Source organism: Lepidochelys kempii, chromosome 1 (assembly GCF_965140265.1).
Source record: "Lepidochelys kempii isolate rLepKem1 chromosome 1, rLepKem1.hap2, whole genome shotgun sequence".
Classification (NCBI taxonomy): domain Eukaryota; kingdom Metazoa; phylum Chordata; order Testudines; family Cheloniidae; genus Lepidochelys; species Lepidochelys kempii.
In genome coordinates this window covers 243,971,844-243,995,948 of record NC_133256.1, presented here as the reverse complement: position 1 = coordinate 243,995,948, position 24,105 = coordinate 243,971,844, and the positions used below count along the sequence as shown (strand labels likewise).

Below are 24,105 nucleotides of genomic sequence, written 5' to 3'. Positions count from 1 at the left end.
TATAAAGTGAGCACTGTACACTTTGTATTCTGTGTTGTAACTGAAATCAATATATTTGAAAATGTAAAAAACACCCAAAAATATTTAAATAAATGGTATTCTACTATTGTTTAACAGTGCAATTAATCGCATGATTAATCCAGCCCTACTCAGAGTCATTGAGAATTTACTTTCCTAGAAAATCTCTTTAGGGCAGTCTGACCTTCAAAAGGCAATGGATGACAAAGAATGTGCAAGCCTGGGATAGCCCTGCCGAGGAGTATTCTATAGTGGGAAATTTCTTAATTTTACTAGCTATCAGAACAGCATTTTCTATAGCACATGAAAAGTTAAGAGCTTTGGAAAACCAAGGGATAATTAGAAGTTAAAGAACTGTATGCAGATATTATTTTACTTTCAGTAGCAGCCTGACATTAGCACTGATTTTGCTGGAAGAGTGAAGTGAGCCTGAATTATGGTTTTATAAAACTTTCAAAATACATGGCCGGCCTTAAAAACATAGTAAAAGATCAATTGTTTTATCCCATATGATTAAACAGCAGGTAAAGGGATTTAAGACAGCCACAAAATAGACCATCTCATTAACTTATATCTACAGGTCTTCCAACTGAGGTTACATTCAGCATTCCTTATTCTAGGCAGGGATGGTACAAACTATAAAACTGGACCATGGTGCTACTGAAAATCAACATAGTAAAATATTGGTGTGACTTTACTAGAAGCATATTGGCAATAAATGCAACTATATCATTAATGTCTTCAAAGTAATGTGCCTACAAGCATCTGGGATAACACTATTTCTTAGGACCATGCATCATCAGTTACATTTCCTACAGAGTTTCCTTGTTAGCAATGCTAAAATCACACAAAACTGTCATGCTACTGGGAAATAAATTTTCCCAAAATTGTCACTATAGAACTGTAAAAAATTGAAAAGTAATACCAATGTGATTAAAGTTCTTTAGCTACATAGAAAACAGTGTCATGAAATGAAATCTCAGTAACTCTGATTCAAATAAATGTTTTCATTACTGGTTAACAAAGAGAATGTTTCTAAAATGGATAATTTTATCTATATGAAATTGTTCAAAATATAAAATATACATCCAATAAAACAGCATATTGTTGGTTCAAGGACATGCACAGTACATAGTTGAATTCCACAGGAATTAGTTTATCACTACAAATTGAAGCCACTGGCTAAATAAAATGCGCCCTGCCTCAGCACTCCAGGAATTGGAAGAGTTAATGCAAACGTCTTGATAAAATACTTGGCACCTCTGTCTTGCCTTCCATCTCAAAGCAGTCTTCAAGTCATAATTAAGCTTCACCAACACCCTGTGACTCAGTTCTGTATTCTGCTGTTCTACAAGTGATGAAACTGAGGAAGAGAGAGGTTAAGTGACAAAGTCAGTGCTAGATCAAGGAACAGAACCCAAATCTCCTGATGCCAAGTCCTATGCTTTTAATCACTAGACCATGGTTCTCCTGCTTCATATTGAGTTTCACATTTTAATTACATATATTATACTGTAGCACTTATCTGTATGAATATGAAAACATATGCATATGATAATCTTTTTTTAAAGCAGCACACAGGGGAGGAGATGTATATTCCATAGCCACTGTGCCTGAGTAGTCTATTTTGTTTCAGTGTGAAGCTAACTGCAGTTTAAATAAAACTACATTAAATACCAGGGCCAGCTCTGTTTATATGCCTGAGTTGCTTTTAGCCTAATTCCCCACATTTTGTGTTCCACTGGTGACATGTGAGTAAGAGTCCCTTCAGGAAACACAGGCCCTCTGACTCCAGTTCCACCAATTAGGATACATTTTCCCTATTTTAGGAACATTTTAATACAAACATTAAAAACAAATAATTGACACCCAGGACCTCACCCTGGGTCCTTTTGGCCCCAGGCTACTAGCACATAGCTGAGATGGAATCTTGCCTTTACCACAGACCCAGCTGGTCACTGCGTCTTTGAGATAGTTTGAACTCCTCAGCACGCAACCAACATGGGAAAGACTTCTCTCTTCCTGTCACCTGTCTCTAAGTCTAGCAAACTCTTCTTCCTCCCTGTGGGGTTTGCTTCTCAATGGTTCTCTGTTACTCCATTCTGATGATCTCTGTAAGCTCGCGTCTCTTGTTCCTTCAGATCACCTACCATTCTTGTGTAGTCACTTCATATAACTTGGGTGCCATTGCACCCCTCACAAAAGGCTTTAGTCCATTTCTTCTGCTCTCTCTCGAATGGCTGGATCCTCACATGAGTGCCTGTCTCCAGGGCCAGTAGGTCCTTGGCAGACCTGTTGTACTCTAGTGCAGTGTTTCCCAACTTGTGTGCCATGGCACGCTATTGTGCTGTCAGGCACGAACAGAATTTTGGAATGGTCACTTGTGGGGAAAAATAATCTCATTTATTTTAATTAGTGTCAGACCCACATTGCATTTTGAGTTATTGCTCTTTGGGTGTACGTGCGTTAGACAGACATTGCATCATGCTACACTCAAATGAACTTGCTACCTGTGATACCATGCAAGCAGCCGTGTTTTCTTATCAACTGTTCAGTTTCAGTGGTGAATTTTGAACTGAAGACTTAAAAATGGAGAAATGTTTGAAGAAAGATTCTGGCCCAGCACCTCCAGATCTACTTTCAATGATGAAACGGAACGTGAACACAGCAAAGTCAAAGTGGTGAGCCGACGCTACTGTGGGAGTTATTTGCTATTTGGATTTTTATTTACAGGTGAACCATCTTGCCCTCTTCCACAATGTCTTCTATGTGGGAAGAAATTCTCAAGCCATGCCATGGGGCCAAATAAGTTAAAACACCACCTTACAAGCAAACATCTGTCCCTTGCCAACAAGCAAAAATAATTTTCGAGTGTTTGAAGGACCATAATGATAAACAAGTACAAATGACTGGAGAGCGTAACTGTTTCTGATTAAGTGCTGGATGCAAGCTACTTGGTTGCTGAGCTTGTGGTGAAGGCAAAAAAGTTGCATACAATCACAGAAAAGAAAAAGTGAAAGTAACGTTAGGTGTAAATGCAGTCAATGAAATTGCAAAAGTTCCCCTTTCAGATAATATAATAAGTTACTATATTGATGATATGTCAGCTGACATTCAGATTGCTCCAAGAAAGAGTCAAATCAAGCAGAAGGTTTACACTGCAATTTGATGAATCAACAGATCTCAGTGGTCATGCTCAACTCTTGGCTAACACCGGGTACGTTCACGGAGATAGTATAAGATATTTTTATTTTGCAAACTGCTGCCAGGTCACACAACTGGAGACACAATATTAAGGGTGACAAGAACCTTCCCTGAAGAGGGAGAACTGCACTGGAAAAATTGTCCTAGTCGCACAGATGGGACAGCCTCTCTGACTGACAAAAATGAAAGGGATTGAAAGCAAGGTCAAAGAACAAAACCCAGCTGTGTTGGTGACCCACTGTTGCCTACACTGTGAAGCTCTTGTTGCCAAAACACTACCAGAGGAACTTTCTTTAGTGCTAGATGGAGCAGTAAAGGTAGTGAACTTCATAAAAATCATGGTCCTTGAAGTGTTGCCTTTTCTTGCAGTTTTGTGAGGAAATGGGAGCAGAACACTCAAATTTACTTTTGCACACAGAAATATGCTGGTTTTCCCCATGGAAAAAGTTCTCTCAAATTTGTATAAGCTGAGAGACTAATGTAAAATGTTCTTAACTTTGAAGGAATCTGCATACACAGACTTGATCACCGACGTGGCATGTTGTGCAAAACGTGCCCACCTGGCTGATATAGTCTACCCCCTAAATGAACTGAACAAGAAAATGCAAGCCTTCTAAACCACGTTTTGCTTTCAGCTTTCTAAATGCGTGAGATACAAAACATTGTGCGCCACATTCCACAATTGTGTACACATCATGCAATTGCATTCAAGTCATTTGTGGAACCGATATTCAATGCTCACGATGATTCCCTGGTCATGAGATGACCAGCCACACTCTGCAGCTACTGAAGTTTTCAACAGCCAGCTTTCGAAATCCATTGTGTGAGACGGAGCCACTGCACCGCAAAAATAATAGCGCTGCAATCCCCCAGTGTGCCGCCTAAACCTCTTTACAGTAAGTGAACATTAATGCAAGGTCACAAAAAGTGTGTGGGGGGGGCGGCAGTGGGGGAGGCGGAAACAAGGGGAGTTACATGGAAAATAAACATTATGGACACATCCAAAATTAATCTGAATTAAGAGCATTGAAAAGGAAGCCAAATTAACGAGCTGGTAGACTGGTGCTCTTTGATGAAGCTAGCAGCTAATGTGTCACATGATTTTGAGGTTCATTACAAAATCTATACGGAAGTTTCACAACAAAGGATAAAATAGGTACTTGAATTCTGTATTGATGCACACCCAGGGTAATCTGATAGACTACAAATTAGTTCAGTTGACAGTGACTCACTTGAATTAAGACTTTGTGCATTTACAGTGTGAATAATTATTGCAGACTCCTGAACAGTTTTGCATAGAATATTGCACCATAGTATCAAGCTGCTGCAAGACAATGATTTTGTTTCATAGACCAAATCTTGAGAGGTCCCAACCCAAACTGTAGCTCCAAGCAGATGGCAAATGCAGCAGCTTGTCTCTCTTCTGGAGAGAGCTGTTACGAGTGTTGAACACACCAGTGCTCTGCACTGAGAGTGCTGGTTTCCCCAGGATAGACCCCACTTTCTTAAGTCCCCTTTCCGCTCGTCTAATGGGGATTTAAAACTGACCCCCAAAGAGACACCCTTGCACAGAGGAACCCCCAACTGGTGAAGGCAGGCATGGCTGGCTCCATGCCATCTCTTCCTAGTCCCCCTAGCACACAGGGGGCATGCCATGGAGAATTCTAGGAGCAAAACAGGGCATGGCCAGAGCACACTAGCTTCTGAAGTCTTCACCCATATATTGGCCCTTGTGGAGCTGGTATAAGCCTACTGCTGCTCTAATTCACAGTGGGGGCCAAATTGGCTACCAGCTCTTCCCAGGATCTGATGGAGGAGAGGTAGACGGGGGCATTATTTTGCATCCTCCCACATCCCACCATGACTAAGGATTGTGCCCCCGTTGAAAAACTTATCTGATGGGCCAAAACTATTGTTTTGTTGAATTTTGGGGTACCCTGCAATCAGTAGCCCTGAAAACCTGATGTCTTTCATCCTTCATCAAAGGAAGAATGTGAGGAGATTCAGTGTGGAACTTAATGACTTCTCCATTCATCAATATTGTAATTCACCTTGACCATTATAGAGGTACAGTATTCATATTTTAAATGAATATGGTCCCAATATAGGAAGATTTTAAGCTAGCAGCATAATGTAGCAATTGGCATTTAATAGAGTATACAGCAGAGTACTCCAGCCTCCATGAAGTATATCTAAGAAATCTACCCATGCTATGTTATGTATGTGCATACATAAGCACACAAATGGATTTCAGTAACTGCCAAATGTACTTTACTGCAATAATTACAAAAAAAATAAAAAAATCAGTCATTCTGACCATAGACTCCCATGAAATCGTAATATTAATAAAAGCCGTGAGCAATTTTAAAATAAGGCAGCAGCAAAAATATATTTGGATTGGTGGTAGGTATTCACATGTAAAAAGGTACTGTGACCCAGTGGATAGGATACTGGAGTGTGAGTTGGGAGACCTAGCTTCTCCTCCCAACTTTGCCAATGACCTGCTGTGTAACCTTGGTCAACCTCGGTTTCCTCTCCTGTCCTTTGTCCTTGTCGTCTATTTACATTGTCAGCTCTTTGGGGCACGGGCAGTCTTTTACTTTGTTTTTGTACCATAGGGCCCTGATATCAGAGTCCTAGGTATGATCTGTAATGCAAAAAACAACAATAAAAGATAATGATCTATGGTGTTTTCTTTCAGTTCCCTTTCACCAGCCTGTTAGACATTTCCCCGAGGGCAGACTGCTCCACATTTGTCCTTTACAGGGATTCTTTTAACTTTTTACAGAAGCCTCTGGTACTGGCCACCATTGTATAATGGATTAAATGGACCACTGGCCGCTGGGCACTACTGTAACAAATTTTCAACTATATTAACACTAACAAGACAATTCCTATGTTCCTATCCAAATTATACAAATGGGAATCTTTATGGCCATTCAAGCTGATTTTTAAGAACTTAGCACATCTAAACTGGGAGGAGAGGTAGATATGCTGGAGGGTAGGGATAGGATACAGAGGGACCTAGACAAATTAGAGGATTGGGCCAAAAGAAATCTGATGAGGTTCAACAAGGACAAGTGCAGAGTCCTACACTTAGGACGGAAGAATCCCATGCACTGCTTCAGACTAGGGACCGAATGGCTCGGCAGCAGTTCTGCAGAAAAGGACCTAGGGATTACAGTGGACGAGAAGCTGGATATGAGTCAGTGTGCCCTTGTTGCCAAGAAGGCCAACTGCATTTTGGGATGTATAAGTAGGGGCATTGCCAGCAGATCGAGGGACGTGATCGTTCCCCTCTATTTGACACTGGTGAGGCCTCATCTGGAGTACTGTGTCCAGTTTTGGGCCCCACGTTACAAGAAGGATGTGGAAAAATTGGAAAGAGTCCAGCGGAGGGCAACAAAAATGATTAGGGGACTGGAACACATGACTTACGAGGAGAGGCTGAGGGAACTGGGATTGTTTACCCTGCGGAAGAGAAGAATGAGGGGGGATTTGATAGCTGCTTTCAACCACTTGAAAGGGGGTTCCAAAGAGGATGGCTGTAGACTGTTCTCAGTGGTAGCAGATGACAGAACAAGAGTAATGGTCTCAAGTTGCAGTGGGGGAGATTTAGGTTGGATATTAGGAAAAACTTTCACTAGGAGGGTGGTGAAGCACTGGAATGCGTTACCTAGCGAGGTGGTGGAATCTCCTTTCTTAGAGGTTTTTAAGGTCAGGCTTGACAAAGCCCTGGCTGGGATGATTTAATTGGGGATCGGTCCTGCTTTGAGCAGGGGGTTGGCTAGATGACCTCCTGAGGTCCCTTCCAACCCCGATATTCTATGATTCTGTGATCATAAAGCCGTGCTACTGATTAGAAATGAGTCCAAACTACAACTCTAAATCCTAAACCCCATGTATATTTTGGGGTGGAAGGGAAGAAAAAAAAAAAAGAATTTGGATTCAAGTACATGGGGCCTTTTCAGGAAGGACCAACCCCCCCCCCCCCCAGAAGTTAGCTTTTTCAGCTGCAGTTCAGCGCACAGGAAGCACATAAAACAAAAAAGTATCACAGCACAAACTGGACCTGTAATCACTACATCAGAGCTACTGAGCTAATACTTACCTTTTTTGAGTGGAGCTACTTCGTACATCTTCCAAACTTCTTTCAAATGGAGCTCGTTAAGTGCTGCAGAGAGACAGCCATTTGCAGCGCACAACAGTTTCCCTAGTCCCTGCCTCAAAGAGCTGTCTTTTTGTTCTGTATTTATACAGCACCTAGCACAATGGAGTCCTGGTCCACGACAGGAGCTCCTGGACACTACAATGGTACAAATAAAAAAAAAAACAAGTTTTTACTGATTTTACAAAAGCCAGTAATTGTGCTACATATTCTTGCTTATCAACGACTGGCTCCTTATCTAGTTACGCAAAAAACAGAGTGAGCACTCCTGAAACATTTACTATACATGTTTTATTACTACTACAAAAAGTGTTTTCCGCTACTTTAACATTTTCACATAGTCTACAAAAAATGGGAACTTGTGGTTCGTTTGCTAATTCTCTCGAACAAAGACAGACTTCGCCTTTGTCAGCTTGGATTTAAAATGTTATCTAACTTGCAGACTTTACCATTAGTGGTTTCTGCTTGTTAATAAAGTTAATAGCTCAACATTTCTTAGGCTTCCTCGTTAACCTAACTCTAATTTCAGAGAATTGTGAGAACTGTTTCGATATAAGACAACAGAAAATATCATATTGCCTCTATATAAATCCATGCTATGCCCACATCTTGAATACTGCACGCAGATTTTGTCACCCCATCTCAAAAAAAGATATATTGGAATTGAAAAAGGTACAGAAAAGGGCAACAAAAATGATTAGGGGTATGGAACAGCTTTCATATGATGGGAGATAAATAAGACTGGGAGTTTTCAGCTTGGAAAAGAGACAACTAAGGGGGGATACAATAGAGGTCTCTAAAATCATGACTGGTGTGGAGAAAGTAAATGAAGTGTTATTTATTCCTCTCTCATAACACAAGAACTGGGGATCACCAAATGAAATCAATAGGAAGCAGGTTTAAAAACAAACAAAAGGAAGTATTTCTTCACACAACCCACAGTCAACCTGTGGAACTCTTTGCCAGAGGATGTTGTGAAGGGCGAGACTATAATACGGTTCCAAAAAGAGTTAGATAAATTAATGGAGGATAGGTCCCTCAGTTGCTATTAGCAAGGATGGGCAGGAATGGTGTCTTTTGCCTCTGTTTGCCAGAAGCTGGGAATGGGCAACAGGGGATGGATCACTTGATGATTACCTGTTCTGTTCATTCCCTCTGGAGCACCTGGCATTGACCACTGTTGGAAGACAGGATACGGGGCTAGATCCAGCATGGCCATTCTTATGCTCTTATGTGTTTTTATTTCTGATTTGCCAAAAAGGTAGCTATTATTTACAATGCTTGTCCATTCTATTTTAGTAGCACTAGTGCATATTGATTAAATATAAACCAAGTTATAGGAAGATTTTTAAACTTTGGTTTTGGATATTAATGGTGGTGGTACTTCTCACTTAATGTAGATTCACTTACACCTGTTTAATCCTCACTTAAATCAGTTTAGTTTAATTTAGTAATTTACTAGTATATGCTAAACAAAGGATTAAATGGGTTTAAGTGCATCTACATTAGGGGGTATCACCTATTTAACTACACAGATTTCAAATTAATTTAGTTAAGAATCATAGAATATCAGGGTTGGAAGGGACCTCAGGAGGTCATCTAGCCCAACCCCCTGCTCAAAGCAGGACCAATCCCCAATTTTTGCCCCAGATCCCTAAATGGCCCCCTCAAGGATTGAACTCACAACCCTGGGTTTAGCAGGCCAATGCTCAAACCACTGAGCTATCCCTCCCCCCTGTACAACTTTTCTAATATAGACAAGCCCTAAGTATTGGGACACAATTGCAAATATTGACTTTTATCCAATGTGCATCCATGTACTACTATAATACCACAATGAATCTGCTCACTAGATTTGCTTCATTTGAGTATGCAATGTTTTCTCTTTAAAAAAAAAAATCCCTGAGAAGGTGAGTGGGGAAAGCCTACCTCCAAAACAGGTGAGACATTTAAGGAATGCCCTGAAGCTAAAGGTTAGTGAATGGCATGGTTAAGTAGTACTCAGCATACCACTACTCAGTCATTGGTCTAGAATTTAAATTGTTGCAGACAATAGATTAGAAGGACAATGGAAATGAGGCTCCAGCTTGGCAATGGGGAGCACAGGCCACTACCTGCACAGAGGTGGGTGATCACCCTGCAGCCCCCCAACCACCCTGGGCCAGGGACTCTGAATAAGGATGCACCAGACCCTGACAGAGTGCAATGGCCAGACCTGCCCCAAACACATCCCGGGGCCGTGCCCCTCTGCACCAGATGTGCCGCAATAGCAAGCAAAAGGGACCGAGTCTTACATACATGCCCACCCCAGCCCAGCCCCCCGAGGTGGTTGCCCGGCACCCAAACCAAATGTGCCCATTTGGGACTGCTGCCCAAGAGGGGCGCATGAATCAATTATTTTGCAGGGAAAGAGTAGAATTTGCAGAGGACATCAAGTCTGCGCTTGCACAGTAGCGCAGAATTCACCCAGGAGTACACACTGAGTCTGATCCAAATATAGCGGTTGTCTGGAGTTAACAAAACGTAAGGTAAGCAAAGTGTATGAACTCAAAAAACAAAGCAGCTTGCATATAGCTAGTATACATATATTCCTATCCATGTAAACATCATTCCTCTAATTTTATGCCCACATTTAATATTTTGTTTTAAATTAAACTAAACTCCTTCCGGTAAGGATGTTCTCTTACTATCAATTTCCCTAGCACCCTGCACAATGCTCTCCTCTCCTACCCCCCATAAAAATAAATCTAAAAAAACACCTCATCTTACGTTTTTCCTGAGCTCAGCTGTTCTTAAGGGGGCTTATATCTAAAGATACTTATTGTCTGTCCATGCCCTTATTGCCTTCTCTCTCAGATGTACAAATTGTTTGTTCATCTGGCTTGGCTCTATTAGGACCCACATAATCTGGCATCAGAGTCAGCGAGCAAAAACAGCAGCATTTCTACACAGGGTCCTAGAATTTGCCATCCTAACATACACAATTGCTACAACTGTCATCCCATCTACCCCAGTTGAATTTAAATATCTAGTTAAAAATGGTTGATAGGATGTTAATAAGACACAGTCCAGGGTAAAATCCATGTAAAGAAAGAAGATAACACTTATGTGAAATAACTAAATATTGTTACATCATTTATATCTGTAGTTCTTGTGGTGATAAAGGTACGAGACCACATTTCCAGGGCCACCCTGCTTTTTGTTTTATACAGGAAAGAATCAAGTAAACACAAATAGTTTTCAGAAATTGCTTCAGCAGTAATTACACTGAAATTTCTTTTAAATTACTACTGTCTACATCTAAGCCTACATCAGCCATTCAATAATGGCTTTTTATCATTTATTTTAACAAAAGAGCAATGATCTTTTCTCACATTTGCTCCGCTGCCATCTACTTGAGGAGCTCTGTGGCAGGGCCGGCTCCAGGCACCAGCATTCCAAGCCGGCGCTTAGGGTGGCAGTTAGAAAGGGGCGGCAGTTCCTCCGGCCGCGGTGGCAAATCAGCGGCAGCTTCTTCCTTTTGCTGTCCGCGACAGCAGTTTTTTTCACTGCTTGTGGCAGCAAAAACTGTAGAGCCGGCCCTGCTCTGTGGAACTTGAAGAACAAAATATATGTTTCCTATAAGCTACATGCTTATTTAAATTTCATTTTTTGCTTTCTTACCAAAATCAAAGATATAAGTTTTACTCTTATGAAACCGAGCTGGACCACATCTGTCTAGATAGATTTTAAATAAACTGGTTTTGCAATATTTGCATTGAAATATATGGGAAGAATCTGAATAAACCGAAACATGATCAACACACTAACATATTATTGTATCTTATTGAAAAACCTAGTTAGATAAAGTGGATTTTCACAAATTGCTTGCTTTTCTCCTCTTTATCTTTACCTCAGTCCATTACATAACTGGTTATAGATTGCTCTACTCTAACATCCATACTCAAGATGCAAGTGCATTAGTCAGCATTAGCAGATTGCAGCAACATCTTCCAGTTTGCATAGAATATAATTCACCCAAAGTATGAGAAGGCATTTTACAATTAAAAGAAAACAAACGGGAAATGAAGATTAAGTGGCCTACTAGCTAAAGTTTTAGCTCCACAAAGTGCTGAGAAAAAGCATCCCTGCAACTTGTGAAAATGTCAAATATTCCGTTAATGGCCTGGTGCTTACCAGCAAAGCTAAAAGTAAAACAAGGTCAGCAGGCTTTGAAGCAGGGGTGAGCAAACTACGGCTAATGGGCTGGATCCGGCTCATCAGGGCTTTGGATCCTGCCCGCAGGACTACCACCCCTGTGGCACCATGGGCCCCGCGCCGCTCCCAGAAGCGTCAAGAACCACGTCCCTGTGGCTCCTGGGGAGGGTGGACAGAGGGCTCCGTGAACTGCTCTTGCCTGGGGTACCTCCCTCAAAAGCTCTCATGGGCCAGGAACAGGGAACTGCAGCCAATGGGAGCTTCGGGGTAGGTACCCAGAAGCAAGAGCAGCGTGCAGAGCCCTCTGCCCCCCTCCCCCAGGGGCTGCACAGATGTGGTGCCAGCCATTCCCAGAGTGACACGGGGCTGGGGCCAGCAGGGAGCCTGCCCTGGCCCCGGTGCACACCGCTGCCACCCTGGAACTGCTCCAGGTAAGCGGCACCAGGCTGGAGCCTGCACCCCGCACCCTAGCTCCCTGCCGTGATTCCTCTGCCGAACCCCACATCCCTCCTGCTCCCTGCACCACTGCCCTGAGCCCTCTCCCGCACTGTGCATCCCCTCCTGCACCCCACCATCTTCCCTGAGCCCCCTCGTACACCCTGCACCCCTCCTCTGCCCCAACCTCTTGCCCTGAGACCCTTCCTGCACACCACACCCCGAACTCCATCCTGCACCCCAACCCCCTGCCCCAGTCCTACATTCATAGCCCTGCATGTAATTTCCCCATCCAGATGTGGCCCTCGGACCAAAAAGTTTGCCCACCCCTGCTTTGAAGACACGTTTGAGGTGCTGGTGCTATCTTATACAAAAAGCTTAATGCAAAAATCAGAACTCAAGCAAGAATGGGGTGACAGTGGACGAGAAGCTGGATATGAGTCAGCAGTGTGCCCTTGTTGCCAAGAAGGCCAATGGCATTTTGGGATGTATAAGTAGGGGCATTGCCAGCAGATCCAGGGACGTGATCGTTCCCCTCTATTCGACATTGGTGAGGCCTCATCTGGAGTACTGTGTCCAGTTTTGGGCCCCACACTTCAAGAAGGATGTGGATAAATTGGAGAGAGTCCAGCGAAAGGCAACAAAAATGATTAGGGGACTGGAACACATGACTTATGAGGAGAGGCTGAGGGAACTGGAATTGTTTAGTCTGCGGAAGAGAAGAATGAGGTGGGATTTGATAGCTGCTTTCAACCACCTGAAAGGGGGTTCCAAAGAGGATGGCTCTAGACTGTTCTCAATGGTAGCAGATGACAGAACGAGGAGTAATGGTCTCAAGTTGCAGTGGGGAAGGTTTAGATTGGATATTAGGAAAAACTTTTTCACTAAGAGGGTGGTGAAACACTGGAATGCGTTACCTAGGGAGGTGGTAGAATCTCCTTCCTTAGAGGTTTTTAAGGTCAGGCTTGACAAAGCCCTGGCTGGGATGATTTAACTGGGAATTGGTCCTGCTTTGAGCAGGGGGTTGGACTAGATGACCTTCTGGGGTCCCTTCCAACCCTGATATTCTATGATTCTATGATTCTATGAATCATTGCAGCATGCAGGAAGCCAGCGACTGTATTCTGAACCAGGGGAAAAAAGAGCATTTAGCAAAATCAGGATGCAGGCAGAAAGAGCACTGCAGTAATACAAACTTCTTTTGTTAGTAAGCACTGACAGACAATGATCCCTGCATCTACAAAGGAAAGTGGATGTTTTATCCTGAACAGACCACCACAATTTCCAAGTGTTCGGATTTATGAAGCAATACATTTTTAGATACAAGAGAATTAAAACGTGACCACCACGTTATTACCAAACATCTGTTCTTAAGAGAACCTCAGATCTCTACCCAGACACATTTTAGAATAAACCACCCATTCACAGCTACAGAGATAATCTACTGCAGAGCAGCTTAAAATTTAGTCATTTACAGACAAAGCAGAAAATTGTCACAACAGGACCAAAGGGCAAAAATGGGTCATGTGGATTATAGTAAGTGTCCAATCATAACACCAGAATATGGCCCCAAGCAATGGCACATACAGTAGCTATTGAAGAGAACTGGTGCATAAGAACCTAAAACATGCAATTTCCAAGGAGCAATTACATTAGTCTTAAGTAATAAAACAGGACTTTTGAGAAAGTAAGGATGGTATCAGATCATCCAGATGAAGCCCTTTGATAGCTCAGCAACCCCCTATACTTCAGCATTATTATTCACAGTACTGAACACACACCACCATGTCAAGACACCCCTCTCAGAAAGCTCACCAGTATGAGGCCTAACCAAGGCAATCCCAATACTAAAAACTGATCAAATACCAGGCCGGGAGCTATCACCAAGCAATTTTACTTATAAACACATAAATTTGTTGAATTATTATTCATCTTCAGGAGCATCAGGAGTTTCTTTATTAAAAGAAGGAATACAGTAGAGCTTCAGAGTTACAAACACTAGAGTTACAAACTGACCGGTCAACCGCATACCACATTTAGAAGCGGAAGTACACAATCAGCCAGCAGCAGAGACCAAAAAAAAAAAAGAGCAAATACAGTAGAGTACTATGATAAATATAAACTGCTAAAAAATAAAAGGAAATTTATAAAAAGATTTGATGAGGTAAGGAAACTTTCTGTGCTTGTTTCATTTAAATTAAGATGGTGAAAAGCAGCATTTTTCTTCTGCATAGTAAAGTTTCAAAGCTCTGTTATGTCAATGTTCAGTTGTAAACTTTTGAAACAACCTCCATTCCCGAGGTGTTCGTAACTCTGAAGTTCTACTGTAATAGATACAATAAAAGAGAGACAGCATGCATAGGACAGGACAGAAATTAGGAGATTTGGGTTCTAAATCTCCTTCTGCCACTAACGTGCTGAAGTACCTTGGGCAAGTCACTTCATCTGTCTGTGCACACTTTCTCCTCGAACCCTTTCCCTTCTTGTCTACTTTGTAAATTCTTCGGGGCAAGGGACAGTCACTATGTGTTTGTATAGGTACCTAACAATGGGGTCTCATCCCAGCTTTGTCCACTAGGCACAATTATTTATTAATAATAATAAAAAAGGAAAGCCAGTATAAGGTATTCTGCTTGAGACGCTCAGTCTGAGCAACTGAGACACTTACTGCTAGTCTACTATTCTGTTATGAAAAGATTTAGTACACAAGTACTGGAATGCAGATTAAGGACCATCAGACTTACACTTTCATATAAAAGCAAGTGTAGGCAGCTTATGAAGTTTAGTATCACTGAAAAAAGATCCTCCAGCACAGAAGCCCGATTGGTTTTTTGAATATCACACAATTAAAGCACATTTAGAATTAGAGTGCAAGGGGGGCGAGACATTAACAAGGGAAACCCCAAATCTGGAATTACTGCCCTGGAAGAGAAGTTACTACAAAGTGATTAACAACAGTCTGTAGGAGGAGGACTAGTCTTTTCTATTACTCATCTGAAGAAACTCTTTAGATAACCCTGCTGCCCACAAATATATGGAGAGCCTGGTAACAGTAAAGATGGCCTACAGTTCTCCAGTGGACAGTACATGGACTTCATGTTGCTAAAAGCCAAGCTAGTCAACCAAAATGAAAAACCTCAATATACAGAGGAGGATACAGTGCTTCAAGCACAGGACTGGGATTCAGGTGTTTGAGGTCTAGTGCTGACTGTTAGACTTATGACCTTGGGCAAATCAAACTGTGCCTTGTTTTCCCTTCTGTAACAGAGAAAAGATTGCATACCTACTTCAAATGGGGTGTTTTGCAACTGATGTTTGTGTAACAGCTGTTGATGGAAACTTCTGTACAGAAGTACAACAATCGGCATTTTCAAACTCAGCATTCAAATCCATACTTACGACCCCAAAGAGCCAGATTATCAGAGTTGTAGTGCACCAACAACTTCCACTGAAGTCCGAGAGCATTGTGGGTATTCAGCACTACTTTAAAAAAAATCAGGCCTTTCATTTAGGCAATTAAATATGGATTTGGATGCCTAATCAGCATCCAAGTTTACCACATATTGTCCATAACTCTTACAAGTATAAATGAATTTGGCAATCCAGAATATGGTTTAAAACACAGATTGTCCACTTGCTACATGAAATCATTAACAGAGTGTAGTGCTGTTTTCTTAAACCCAACAGATATCAGTAAAAAAGTATGGTCCAAAGCCCATCAGTGACTGTATAGATAAGTCTCTAAATAGACTGCTGAGAACAGGTTAAAAATTACAGCAAAGGCTCCTAATAGAAACAACTGTGGAAAAATTATTTTCATTTAAAGGATGATCCCTATGGTATGATGTTGTAGCATCCCTTTGCAGGAATAGGCTCCTAGCATGAAGCAAAAATAGCCAGCATAGCAATTACTGCAGCTCGATTATTTCCACAATTCTAGTCATTAAAAAGGCAGCTTATAATATGATGGCATCAGTCATCGTATCTGAAATGAAAATTTCCGTCTTGCATGTTTTTGCCTTGGGTAATAAAGTTAAGCTCCCCCGACAGTTGTGTAAAAAGTAAAGCTGGTCTAATAATGAACCACAGATTTGTGAACAAACAGCTCAATTTAGATTTGCTGCTACTCGTGGAGTCATTATTACTTACAAGTATTAAGATAACCATCAGGAATTCATAAAAATGCTCATGAATCCCTGAAGTTTCACAAATTGATAATGTACTTGGCATTCTTCAGCTAAGTTTTAGCTGGCCAATCAGGGAGAAGTATCACGAGCCAAATACATGCCATGAATAGGGAAGAGTCAAAATGAAATATTCATAAGCCATTCACAAATGACCCACAGTCTGAAAACCAATTTGTCTGAAATATACAGAGTACTAATGAGATCAGTCTCTATTCTTAAAGCCAAAAAAACCCAAATTAAATTGAATTGTCAGTTGAGAGAATGTAATTTGACCAGCTCCAATCAAAAGCCAGGCAACTATTTTTCATTGCGTATGCAATTCTTGACCTGGCCTGCACACACCTAAGTCAACAACATTATTTGATGTGCTTGTGATTTATGAATGTGTTTCTCAATCAATCTAAAAACACCTTACTAACTAGCAGTCTGATCCTAAGCATGAGAGTAACTTTACTCACATGAATAGCCCTTTGGAACTCGAGAGATTACTCACATTACCATCACGCATAAGTGTTTCCAAGGTCAGGTTTTAGGACTGTTTGATTTAAACACTCAAGTAGCCAGTTTGCTCAGTCATTTCTTACATGCAATAAACACACTATTTTGTTCCATGTTCATGGCATTCTAAGTATCATCATCTTGCATTTAACTGCTGGTTAATTATATATAGCAGAGCAACTGGATGATAAAAAGCAACATTATTTTTATAATCTCACTTTAATATTCTATTCCTGCCTCTTTTACCAACCCACTTACCCTCTGTATTTGTTTCCCTATGTGCAAAATGGGAAGAAGGCTACTTACCTCACAGGTAAATTGTGAGAATTCATTCTGGTTTATAAAGCAATTTTGGAGGTCCTCCAAATCTTCAGTTAGATGTTGCTAATGGAGGGTAAAAAAGCATTATAGTCTTCCCTACTGAATACAAATCCCTTGTAAAACACTGAAAATTCTATTATAAATGTATAGGTGTATTTTTAATCCTTCACTGCCACTCTCCGAGTCTCTTCTATTTAGCTGTAGTTAGGCAAAATCTCATCACAACAAGAGCACTGATTTGCTTTCAACCAAATTAAGCTATTTCACAAATTTCCTAAATCCTTGTAAAGCAATTTCTAATTTGAGAGGGGAGAAAATGCAGACATCAGCAATATTTTTAAATAAAAATAGGCATGGAAGGCACAAGTAATTTCATATAGAGGACTTACAAATAGACCAGCAGTAGCAACAACCATGTCAGCAGGTTTTTCCTCCCACATCCACCATCCCTAGACTTCCATTATCTCACACAAGTTGCAAAGAGAGTGGCTTGTAAACAGACACTGACTTTTCAAAACCGTGACTGTTGAGAGAGGATTGCCAGCTTTAACCTTGAAGCTAAGGAGCATCCCCAAGGAAGCAAACCACAAGCTGGGGTTTGTTTTTTTAATTCAAAACATATCAGTAAACAGTAGAAAAATGTATCAAAACTAAACTTGTTTACGAACTCTGCAAGCTAACAGCCTGGATGCAATGCATAAATCCAAGTCATGTCAGACAGCATTCCAGAATAATGTGTCAAAGTAAAAGCAGAAAGACTTGTCTGTTTGTGGGAAACAATTGGGTCAGTTTGCTGGCAAGCCCTTTAGACTCCTTTACATTGAATCAAACCCATTATTCAATGCCAGGCTTCCTTTATAGTTTAATATACAGAGATATTGCAAATGAGACTTAAGAAATGTCTCAATTAAGTACCTACACTATACATACATTTCTGGCCATAGTATGTTGGTTATGTCTTTTTTGTTCACTAATTAAATGCATCCTGGAGTAGTTTTTGTTGGTGGTGGTTTCGGGTGGGGAGGGGAAGGAGGTTGTGGCAAGATGCACTAAAGGTGATCTTTCCCTCGTGTAGATCTCCTATAAAGGTAGCAGTGTTGCTCTGGGATAGATTTTAGGGAGGAATTCCAAGGAGCGACAGAGTCCTTCTTTAGGGAACTCCCCCTCAGAGGGGCTCAGTGCAACCTGTGGACTCTGCTGACCCAGACAGCCAGCATTCCAGGATAGGTCTCTCTTATGACTGTGCATTGCTGTAGGCCTCATTTGTCACTGAATCAAGAAGGTCAGGGACATTTACATGTGTTGTCCACAATACATTAAAGTAACTGATTCCATAAGAATCAATGTCCACGTATTTTAACATTATTCGTAGCATCCAGAAGATGAAAAAAAATCTGTTATGAATGGCCAGATGCTTTAATGGATTAATTACTGACTGGTCTTTAAATCTCTGTCTGCAGATCAAGACTGACCCAGTGACCAAAGTTAAAAAAAATATTCACATATTTTGCAGCCTCTTATATGAATCCCAATTTAAAAAAAAATATTTTATTGAAAGTCTATTTAGACATTTACACCATGTTCATCACTGTCATTTAAAATTCAGAGATGCATCTGAGACAATGTCAGTTGTGAAGTCCTCTATTTACGCTGGAAACAGAACACAGGCAGTGGCAGTACAAATTCCGTGCAAATCATATAGCAAAAAAAAAAAAAAAAAAAAAATCACACAAGAAGCCACTTTTAAGTCCATTCCATTGTTGGCCTCTCTGCCTACACTTGCACCGTTATCTCATTGGCAACTGTGATGGTGAATTCTATGACTGACACCGTCCAGTAGGAAACGAACTGGGACCAACAACTCATTTCACATAAGCCACAAAATTACCTTGACATAACTTTTGATCATTAGTTTTGACCCAGTTCAAGTCCATAATGTCCTAACGGTGAAAGTCTCATGTCTTTCCAACTACATGAGCCAGTCTCTCTTTTAAATAGCACCCAAATATAATAGTATGAAACAAGTGGTACACACGAACAAGTGCACCACAACTTTAAGTCCAATAAAACAAGCTCTAGATAAATGACACTGTTCAATTGCAGAACACTTAATTGTGAAGGAGGAAGGGATCTGTCCAAAAGCAAAACCAGTTAATTATTACGAAAGGTGGTACAGCCGCTACCAAAACTACTCTCCCACTTCCACCAGGGGTAAGCACAGCATTGTTCCTTTATGCATTTAAAGGGACTTTAAGCCTACCTACCTCCAGAGCACATATGCAGTCATGCTACTGTGCGTTCTACATAACAAACCCCTATACCATAGCGCTGCCTCCATAACTGCTCCAGGGAGAAGAACTAAGTGTTCACTACTACAAGACTTTACAAAAATGCACAACACTGCCAGATGAAAAATTCACCGTTTTTAAACTGTTATTTTACACGCTGTTGACCTTATTAACCATGTCATTTTCAACCTACTGACATTTTAAGAGCACAGAGAGCAGATCAGTGGAATGAGGAAGACTGACATGGCATAATTAAAAGGCTTTAGTGCTGCCCTCCCCCATACAAAATAAAAATGGCAGTCTTGGTAAAATGCATGCAGCATAAGCACTTTATTTCAAAAGAAAATCCCAAAACATGGCCAGAAATCTTTGCAGAAGGGACGCTATCTTAAATGACTATTTCTGGTACAATAGTGCTTTAAGACATATTTTTAGAAGTCCCTTGTATAAAGGCAACAGTAATTTTAATTGAATATAAATAATGTTAAATCAAGCATTTGTTATACTTACCTCCTACAGCACAACCAAAACACTGTTTAAAAAGGACTCCATGGATACAGAAGGAGCCTTACAAATGAAAGTGAGTCTCCCTAATTTTACACTTGCTTTTACAGCACTGTCATATTGTTTCCACACGCACAGCACCCTGAGAACTCGTGCAAAGTCACTGCATAATTGAACCGCATATTGTTACAAAATAAAGATTCTAAACGTTTAATCGGTCAGTGAGTTCAGGGTGGCAGTGAGGGGGGGAATTGATCTTGCATTCGACTACCATTTCATGTTCTAAGTCACAACCATGTATCTATTATACCGGTACCTCCATTTGAATGCCCCCTCCACCCCATCCCAATCCCCCCTTCCAAAACAGAACAACGTGAAGCTTATCACAAGCCACTCAAAGAAAAAGCAATTAACATTAAAAGGTGTGTAAATCAGTCAGTCAACTAGTTCAATGCGTAATGGGGGCAAAGAACAGTATTTCACATAGAAAAGAGGTACGAATTGCCCCAATTCGGCTAGTTGTTATTCTCATTTCCTACTTCAGAGATCCAAAATCAACTACTTAAAATGAGACAAAAGAATCTTTAGAACCTTAATATTTCCAGTCTTTACTGATAAAAATTGCTAGACTGAATGACTAATAGTTATTCATCTCTAGATCATGAAACCATATATTGCATCAATATTAGAAAAAAAGTATATATATTGTGCATTTAGTACTAACCTTATAAAAGCTGCATTTACTCCTCTTGGCTAGAGATGATTAATAGTTTTGGTAAAATCCCTTTATGTGCTCTTCCAGCTTACTAATTCAAAGCTTCCATTAACACACTCCATTGCAGATAATTGCAGACAGCACACGCTTCCCTGCTTTTGCCAGTCCCCAACACAGTAAGGATAATCACATTCCAGCGGGGAGTGAACAGATGGTGGATTCCATGGTAACCAATTCTCCTAAGGCTATTGGTAGAGTGTGTGACTACCACTTATTGGGTAACAATCACTCTTTGTGCTTCAGCCTTGCAAATCCTTAATGAAGGGACATATAAGCTTCTAGCACTTACTGGGCATGCCTAAGCAGGTGTTTTGCCATTTAAACAAGGCACTGCACCACAACAAAAGCTTTCATCTGGATTTAACCTTGATCAGGTCTATGCCTAATATTTCGGGTAGGTTTAATGCTCAAGAATAAGATCACACAAAGCTCAACTTGAAGTCTATTAAAAATAGCTCTCAACAGTTATGGACACAATTATCTTCTAGATTTATTTTTCACCTTAATTTCCAGAAGGGTTGAGTGCACTCATTCAGTCTTTTTTTTCTAATGAATTAATTTCCAAACCACACTGGATAGATTGAGATTTATATTATGTCACAAGCAAACAAAACAGCTGTTAAAATTTAAATCTTATTAATAAAACAATACAAGAACGTAGGAGTGTTAGGTAAATTAAGTCAATGGTAGTATGGAACAAAAATAATTGCCAGAACAATTTTCCAAAGGATGGTTTATTTCCACTGGAAAAGGTTTCATACCTACTCTGTTGGAACACTTGCTGCATTTTCTGGAGCTACTATGCTTTGCCTTACCTAAAAATGTTCTAATCTCCTAATTTAGGGTTTTATTCCACAAGAATATTGCAATTCCTTGCTTTTGTTGTTAGAGCCTCTGCTAGGTTCTCTGTCTCCTCATCCAGCAAGACTAAAGCTGATTCAGCAGCCAAAAGCTACCTGTTCTCCACAAGCAGTCTGAATATGAAACAGAGAGGAGAGAGTCTAGAAAATGCTCTTTGGACTGTGTAGTAACTGAAGCTATTCATCTCACCTGACCATACCCATCTAGCAAGAAACCTGCATTGACACATGTAGCGGCCCAATGGAGCACTCCTAGCAAAATCCCCAGTGACATTATTTTGGAGGACAGGAAGAGCAGGGAAGTGGTTTTTCCAAGAACAATTGATAGCAGTCTTGCCTGCAGAGAAGAGCCTTGAAGGCATACATTAAGGCTTTAATTGCATGCCATTCTCATTCAAAATAATAAGAGCCCTATTTAGTGACAGAGCATGCCTGTCAGTTTACCAATATTTTGTGGGTGGGATCAGTTTACAAGTTCAGCCTTTCACTGCCTCGCCCTCCAAAACTCTGTCATTCATACTTTACAGTGCTTTGGAAAATGGAAGAGGATTTCTGTAAACTGATGCCAAACCACCCAGTATCTGGATCCAGCTTAAGCATGGGGAATTTCCAATTCAACAGACTTACTATACAGGGGCGGGGGGTGGCGAAAGAAAAACCAACCAACCAACCTTTTCCCCTCCTTCTCCGACAATACTGCTCTTATATTCCGCTAGCTAGCCCTGATCCTGCAGGCCTATTAGCAATTCCTATAGGAGAATGAGAAGCCCTCTATTGGAACCCACTGTGATAAATCTTACAATTTCCCTGCAGATGATGCTACACACCATGAGACCACTCAGTGCTGCCCTTCATTCCTGGATCCTCAATTCCTTTCATTCTCACTGCACTGCTGAGCTATACAAGTTGATATAAAAAGAACTAAGCTTATATAAAAAAAGAACAAAAACTATATAGTTATAAATTAAAATAAACCAAACTATCGCTAATAATTTGTTTTAGGGTAGCACCTAGAGACTACTGGAGAGATTGGAGCCCCATTGTTGTAGCTACTGTACAAACATGTAAGAAGAATCCCTGCCCCAAAGAGATTACAGTCTAAATAGATGAAATAGACAAAGGGTAGGAGGAGAAAGAGGCACAGGCAGGCTAAGTGGCTTACCCATAGTGTCAATCAGTGGCAGAGCTGGGATTAAAACCCAGGCAGTACCCTGTTCATTAGGCCACACTGCCTCCCAATGTTAACTGATGGCTGAAATGCTTTACAAGTGACATTGGGCTTCAGAAGCCCAAAACTAGACCTGATATTTTCCCTCATGTCTGTGTAGACCTCAGACAATTCTCTCCGCAAATTCCTATCCATTCCCGTTCCAAAGCCACGACATGCAGGTTAGAATGCTGGCCAGCAAGGAACAGAGAAACCACCACCTCACACTGCTGAAATGAGAATACTCAGGTGGAACTGGGTAACAGGAGAATTGATAGGTGACAATGAAATGGTACAAGCTGTGATGCAAGTAGCCCCTGTGACGTTTCACTCCATATTCTTTATGAAAATATGCTTATGATATGAATATGACAACAGATATACTTTAGGCAAGAGGAGTCTTATAAGATATCATTGGAAATATTATAATTTCCTGAACGTAATTATCCAATTTGTATGCCTGTATCATTTCTGTGTCTGAAATTAGGAATATTGACTATCTACTTTGGGTGACGCCCACTGCTAGGACAATGGACTGTGAAAAGGTCTGGCCTTCCTGCGGACACTCCATACTGCCACTGACTCAAACACTGTGAGACTGTGGGAAACAAAGGATTCCCATCTTATGAAAATCCTATTTAAGGGTGGACTCCTCCTCTCCATGGCTTGTCTGCCCAAGAAGAAAGATTGCTAAAGCCACCTGAAGGGAAAGTGGAGGGGGGGGGGGAAGGGGAAGAGTCCTGACTGAGACAGGGGGTCCAATCTGAAAAGAAAGATAACTGGAATTCTGAACCACAGAAACTTTGCAACCTGCCTAAAAGTAACATTTAGGGTAAGAAATTACATTTTGTAACCTGTTTCTTTAGTATATTGAGCTTAGCTTGCGCACTTTGTTTTATTTGCTCAATAATCTGCTTTGTTCTGTCTGTTCTCTTATATTCACTTAAAACTCACCTTTTGTTATTAACTTGTTGCTTGTTTATAATAGAACCCAGTTTATGTAATTTCTAATGGGGGGGGCAAGAAGTTGTGTATATTTCCCTCCACGTTGAGGGAGGGGGCAAATTTCATAAAACCTTTTTGTTTGTACCCCTTAAAGGGAGTGGGAAGTGAGTGCTGGGGGAGACCTCTCACACAGAGCTGACCTCAGTCTGTGTCTGCAGTGAAGTGTGGCTCTGCCTATGTGCTTATCTGGAAGAGGCTTGTGAGCCTAACCCAGCAAGGTCAGGTAAAGGGGACCCAGGCTGGCAGAAGAGGCTGATGTGGGAAGGGGGAGGCTCAGTTAAACTCAGGCACATCAGGTGACACCCCAAAGGGCCCAAACCCCTCACAGATCCCATCACGGAAAAGCTGAGGGAACATCGACTGAGATGGCTGAGTAATGTGAGATGAGAGCTGGGATATGCTGGTCAGAGTACAATATCTAGTAGTCCCAGGAAAAAG

At 41.1% G+C, this 24,105-nt stretch overlaps 1 protein-coding gene and 1 long non-coding RNA gene across 4 annotated transcripts in view; both read right to left on the bottom strand.

Annotated features, from left to right (window-relative positions):
* Positions 1-24,105, bottom strand: part of FGD4 (FYVE, RhoGEF and PH domain containing 4) — a 186,309-nt gene that overhangs the window by 94,053 nt on the left and 68,151 nt on the right. The window lies entirely within an intron of this gene.
* Positions 1,036-20,946, bottom strand: LOC140902123 (uncharacterized). Of its 2 annotated transcripts, none has more exons than XR_012156013.1 (3): positions 20,545-20,946; positions 7,334-7,528; positions 1,036-1,381 (listed from the first exon to the last, which is right to left on the bottom strand). It is a non-coding gene; the product is annotated as an uncharacterized lncRNA (long non-coding RNA). The 2 variants fall into 2 exon arrangements; XR_012156012.1 differs by lacking the exon at positions 1,036-1,381 and adding an exon at positions 4,933-5,869.